The 6,000-nt window shown below is 50.5% G+C and overlaps 1 protein-coding gene across 1 annotated transcript in view; it reads right to left on the bottom strand.

Moving 5' to 3' along the window:
• Positions 1-1,090: 1,090 nt before the first annotated feature.
• ZHX2 (zinc fingers and homeoboxes 2) overlaps positions 1,091-6,000 on the bottom strand; it is a 161,750-nt gene continuing 156,840 nt past the window's right edge. Inside the window, exon 4 of the mRNA XM_055314139.1 lies at positions 1,091-2,373. The gene's annotated coding sequence lies outside the window, so the exon portion shown is untranslated. The remainder of the gene's footprint in view (positions 2,374-6,000) is intronic.

Below are 6,000 nucleotides of genomic sequence, written 5' to 3'. Positions count from 1 at the left end.
TCTTAAATTCCATATATGAGGGCAACTGGGGTGGCTCAGTGGTTTAGCGCTGAGTTTGGCCCGGGGTGTGATCCTGGAGTCCCGGGATGGAGTCCCACGTCAGGCTCCCTGCATGGAGCCTGCTTCTCCCTCTGCCTGTGTCTCTGCCTCTCTCTGTATCTCTCATGAATAAATAAATAAAATCTTAAAAAGAAATTCCACATATGAGTGAGATCATATGATAACTGTCTTTCTCTGACTGATTTCACTTAGCATAATACCCTCTAGTTCCACCCATGGCATTGCAAATGGCAAGATTTCAGCTGAGTAATATTCCATTGTATATATAGACCGCATCTTCTTTATCCATTCATTTGTCAATGGACATCTGGGCTCTTTCCACAGTTTGGCTGTTGTGCACATTGCTGCTATCAACATTGGGGTGCATGTGCCCCTTTGGATCACTACATCAGTATCTAAATACCCAGTAGTGCAATCTTAGAGTATTTTGCAGGGTAATCGTAAGGTATTTTATAGGGTAATCGTAGGGTCATAAGGTAGCTCTATTTTTAACTTCTTGAGGAACCTCCACACTGTTTTCCAGAGGGGCTGCACCAGCTTGCATTCGCACTGGCAGTGTATGAGGGTTCCCCTTTCTCTGCAGAGTGAGGGACTCTTTAAATCTTACCTAGGCAGAGACACAAAAGCCAGCCTTCTCCAAGAAATGGCAGTGTCCTAGTCACCAGTCATCAGCAGTCGGAGGAGGGAAGTGACTTACCTTGGGTCACCTGAGTGCGAGCAGTGGTGCTGTATGTGGCCCACAGATCTCATTCCCACTCTGCAGTCTTTTATGAATCTATTTGTGAAGACCCTGGAGGAAGGAGGGCCTATCACTCACTCCTCCATGTCAAAGAGGGATGACAGATTTCCACATCAACATTTGTGCCCTGTTTTTAAAGCCCCATTTGTGCTATCGGACCTCACTGAGACAGAAAATGAGAAATGTCAAGTGAATCTGTCATAACCACTCTGAAATGGGGGGTGGCTGAGTCGGAACCCTCATGCCCATGCCCTAGGAGCCAGATGGCAATGAAGAACGAGGAGCAGAGGAAAAGGTTATAAAAATGTTTAGTCTTTGCTTTATTGAGTTACAACAAATGAGCAACAAGTTAGAAAAAAATGGTTTTTCTTTCCCCGAACTCCCTAGCATTTTATTTGTGCAGTGTACCCAAATGGGGGGCGGTGGGGGGAAGGGTTGCAAACACAATTCATATTGCAACATTTACACCAGATCTGTCTCTTGGTTTTTCTTCTTTAAAAGTTAAGACTAACTGGAAAAAAAGAAAAGTGCACTCAGGATTCTAAAATTGGCCCAAAACAAACACACAAACAAACAAAAATCAATTCATGGGTGAGGCTTCAAGCTGAAATCTTGTCAAATAACCACACGGAGAAAAGCCAGTCAGGAACAGAAGTCAAAACCAAAGCTGTTCATCTTTGTACCATCTAGATAGGAAGACCTCTTTTTGTTTTAGTTTTGTCAAAGTAATGATAATGCTAAAAAGGTGGGAGCCCTTTCTGCTGGTATCTGAAAAGAGGCTGAAAGAGGGGAGCCATCTGCTCCCCGGGTCTCTGGTGCTGGCTCAGCTCAAGGTCAGCCAGAGAGGCCAGGTGGTCTAGAAGCCAGATCTATCCGTTGGCAGTTTGGAAAGCATGGCTAAACAGGGACCCCAGGGGTGGCTGGGGGAAGGACTGGAAATGGGTTTGATTCGGAAGATCTGCCATCTGCGAACACTCTCAAAGTTGAGACAGGTGCCCAAATCCTAGCCTTCCCCACGGAGAAATCTCCCAAATTTCAAACTACTTAAAAAAAAAAAAATCAACTCTCCCTACCTAAAATCCAGTAGATATAACGGCACTAATGCTAACACCCCCCCTCCCCAAAATTAATAAAATAAAGATTAAAAAAAAAAAAAGAAAAGGAAAAAAGAGAAAAGCACATGTGATCAGCCCTCCCTCCTGGAAAAAGACCTTAAAATGGTAGTGCTGGAAAAGGAGGTTGCCCTTGATTAAAAAGGTAACAAAATTCCCACATTGTACAAATTGTTTCCAGTATCGCAAGAGGTGGGGGCCAGGGCAGAGGAGCAAACTATTTACAGGGACCCATTGAAAACGCAGTAGTAGGACTTTGGCACTATGAACAATTCCCACCGGTCCTCTGGGCGGGGTGCGTGAGGCTGGGCTTCCTGCACCCGCAGCGCACGCAGCCAGGCAGTTGCACTTGGAGTCTCTGGCCAGGGTGGAGGCCTGAGGCCAGCCGGGGAGGGAGGTTCTCTTCTCTCATCAAAGACAGAGCGTCCCCTTTATCAGCATTGGCAGTTCCGCTGCACTCCCCTAGAAAGACACAAAACCAGAGACAAGATGTCAGGAGATGATGGTTCCCTGGGTGGCAGGGGGCTGGGGTGGCTCTTCCTGGCTCTCCTGGGGGAGGGCCCCCGTCCAAAGCCATCCTGGGGCTTAGAGGACAGACGAGTGCCCAAGTTTGGGGCCAGTGTTTAAAAAGGAATGTGTTTTCCTGAGCACAGTGTGACATCCCAGGAAGTGCCCCCCGAGTCAGGCCTTTGAAAACAGGATGATTTTTCTGGGCAAGAGGAGGCGGTGGCCTGGGATTCTTTACATCATTGTGAGGCCCCTTCCTTATTCCTGGAGGGGCAGCGGGTCACAGGGGTTCCTAAGAGGTTCCAGAGTTCGACAAACCTGGATTTGGGGCCTAACTGTTCTGATTACTGACAGTAGAGCTGTAAGCATGTGACTTAATCTCTCTAGGGTTTTGTTTTTGCTACTGTAAAATGGGAAATAATGGGGTTTGCTGCAATGATTAATTAAGCTGACACATGCACCGGCGTTTGGAACAGTGTCCAGAACACGATTACATAGTAAGTATTGTACACAGTGAGTATATACTACATACTATTACATGTTTTTGTTGTTTTTGTTAGGTGCAGCCTTTTCCTAGCATGGTCGGATATGTAACATTGATCTTGACAAGATGAAACATTTTAAATGTATTTTTTAAAATATTTTATTTATTTATTCACGGGAGACACACAGAGAGAGAGAGGCAGAGACACAGGCAGAGGGAGCAGCAGGCTCCATGCCAGGACCCTGATGTGGGACTCGATCCCGGGACGCTGGGATCAAGACCTGAGCCAAAGGCAGACACTCAACCACTGAGCCACCCAGGCATCCATGCATTTTTAGTTTGATGTTCATGGGAGTGTGGCCATTATTCCCATTTTACAGCTGAGGAAACTGAGCACAGGGAGGATGAAGACTTTGCCCAAGATTATACAGCTAGGAAATGGCCCAGTCAGCATTCACACCCAGACCATCTCCAGAGTCTGTGCTCAAAACATACAAACAGTACTTATGAAGAGTCTGTAGGGAGAAATGCTTAATTCTTATGTTCTCTGAAGTTATGAAAACAGTGCAAGGGCCCTCTGATGAGTTGAATGGTGTTTCCCCAACAAGATATAGTGATGTCCTCATCCCTAGTGTCTCAGAATGTAACCCGATTTGGAAGTTTCTTCACGGAGTGAGTAATCAAGTTAAAAGGAGGTCCTTGGGGGTGGCCTCTAATCCCCAACGACTGGTGACATATAAACAGGACATCAGGACACAGATTCACACTGGAAGAACACCGCGTGAGGACAAGGACAGAGACCCTGGTGATGCATCCACAAGCCTAGGGATGCCAAGGACTGCCAGCTACCCCCAGAAGTTAGGAGAGAGGCGTGGAACAGACTCTCCCTTAGGACCCCCAGAAAGAAACCAACCCTGCCAACACCAGGCTTCCAGAATCCAGAACTGGGAGGGGATGGATTTCTGTTGTGTGAACTTTGTGGGCCTTGAAGGCAGCCCTAGGGAGTGAAGACAGACCACCACTGTCACCCTGTGGGCTCCCAGGATCTGGAGCTCCTGGGATGGGACTCCCAGGGAGGGCCCAGGGCTGTAAAGGGTACTGCTAGTAATCCACGACAGGCTGGATGGGGATCAAATCCGCAGATTTCTGCGGCCACTGGCTTTTCCTTTGCTTCCCTCCTGGTAGGACCGCTGCTGCTCAGCCACTTCTCTGGCTGAGAAAGGAGTGGAGGTGGGGGGCTCTGAGAGGTGCTTTGGCACGGGGTGCCAGGAGCAAGCGGGCTGGACTGCTCGGCCAGAGGCCCCAGCAGACCATCTCTGTTGTCACTGGTTCCCAGTGTCTGGAGGTCAAACGTACCCACATGTCCTAAGTTCTCCTGACAAGGGGACTCAATGTTGGAGTAAAGAAGCCAGCTTGTAGGGGCACCTGGGTGGCTCAGTGGTTGAGCGTCTGCCTTCGGCTCAGGGTGTGACCCCGGGGTCCTGGGATCGAGACCTGCATCGGGCTCCCCGCAGAAAGCCCGCTTCTCCCTCTGCCTGTGTCTCTGCCTCTCTGTGTGTCTCATGAATAAATAAATCTTAAAAAAAAAAAAAGCCAGCTTGTGAAAGAAAGGTTTGTGGTTGAAAGCAGAGTCCAGGGGTGTCCTTGGGACCCACTACTGCCTGAAAGTGACCCAGCAAAAGTCACTGGATCGTAAGAGCCAAGGGGGTCCTTACGTGCGGTGCTGCCAACATCACTCAGTTCACCAGGAGAAAGAGGGGAGCTGGCGGGGGGGGGGGGGGGAGGGTGAGCTCCGCAAGTCATATGACTTCTCAGCAGCACAAAACCACCCTGCTTGTGACAGCAGTGACAGTAGCTGGTATTTCTCTCCTACTTGCTATGAGCCAGGCCTGATGCTAGGTGCTACTGCCTCTCGTCTGTTCCTTACGGTAGCCCAGGAGGTAGGCAACCGATAGGCCCGCCACGCCGGGGAGAAATGGGGGCTCAGAGAGATTAAACAACGGCAGGCAAATCGTAAGTGCTGGAGCCTGCATCCTCCAAGCCAGTCCCACATGAACTGCTGCTCCACACCTGGTGTGGGTCCAGGCTCCGTGTCGCACATGCATGGAGCCACCTGGGGACAGGGGAGAGAGAGCACGTCTGCTGTAAGGGCAGGGGCTGGTGATTCCGGGCGCCCCGAGAGGACCACAGGCCTCTGGCCGATCCCATGGAGTGCCACATGCACCCCTGGGTGGGCACCGGGACCACAGCCAGCCTCCTCCAGTGCTCCCCCAAGGAACTGGGTTTTCCCCAGCAAACTGGGTCTCTTGCCCCCCTTGCACAGGGGGCTGCCCCTGGTTGGATGTCCACCCGAACAGTTCCCCGGACTCCAGGAAGCAAGGCCCAAGATGGGCAGACAGCTACTGCTCGTCCTTCTCCCAGCCAGGCTGAAGAGCAGCAGCTCAGGGCAGGACTGTGGGTGTTGGCAGTGGTGGCTCAGAGTGGAAGGAGCCCAGTGGCTGGGATCCCGCGTCTGCCACTTCCTAGCTGGGTGTCCGTGTCAGTCCCTTAACCTCCCTGACATCACTTCCCTGCTTCACACCTGCTGGCCTGCTGGGACGGTTACCGACGAGGAGTGCAAAGCATGCAGGTGCTCCCAAAATCCTGCTTCCTTTCTCCTTGAGGAAGGCCCGGTGTAAAATTGGGGCCTTAGGTGTAAGCGAGTTCACGCGTGTGTGCGCAGGTATGCACATGTGCATAGAGGAGGCCTATTTTCTTTCACTCCCCCTCAAAAATGGAACTGAACCCTGTCTCTTCAAGTGAATGGCATAGACGCTCACACTTTTAGATATACCTCAGTATTAGGGTGCTTAGGATTCCCTGGGTCGTTTCTTGTGGACATGAACACACAAAATCCTCCAACCAGATGTATTCATGAAGAAAAGACATATTGAATGAACAAACCCCTTAAACAAACAAACAAACAAAACACCCTTGGGCAGCCCGGGTGGCTCAGTGGCTTAGCGCCGCCTTCAGCCCAGGGCCTGGTCCCGGAGACCCGGGATCGAGTCCCACATCGGGCTCCCTGCATAGAGCCTGCTTCTCCCTTTGCCTGTGTC

This window comes from Nyctereutes procyonoides, unplaced genomic scaffold (assembly GCF_905146905.1).
Source record: "Nyctereutes procyonoides isolate TBG_1078 unplaced genomic scaffold, NYPRO_anot_genome, whole genome shotgun sequence".
Classification (NCBI taxonomy): domain Eukaryota; kingdom Metazoa; phylum Chordata; class Mammalia; order Carnivora; family Canidae; genus Nyctereutes; species Nyctereutes procyonoides.
This window is presented reverse-complemented; position numbering and strand designations above follow the sequence as displayed.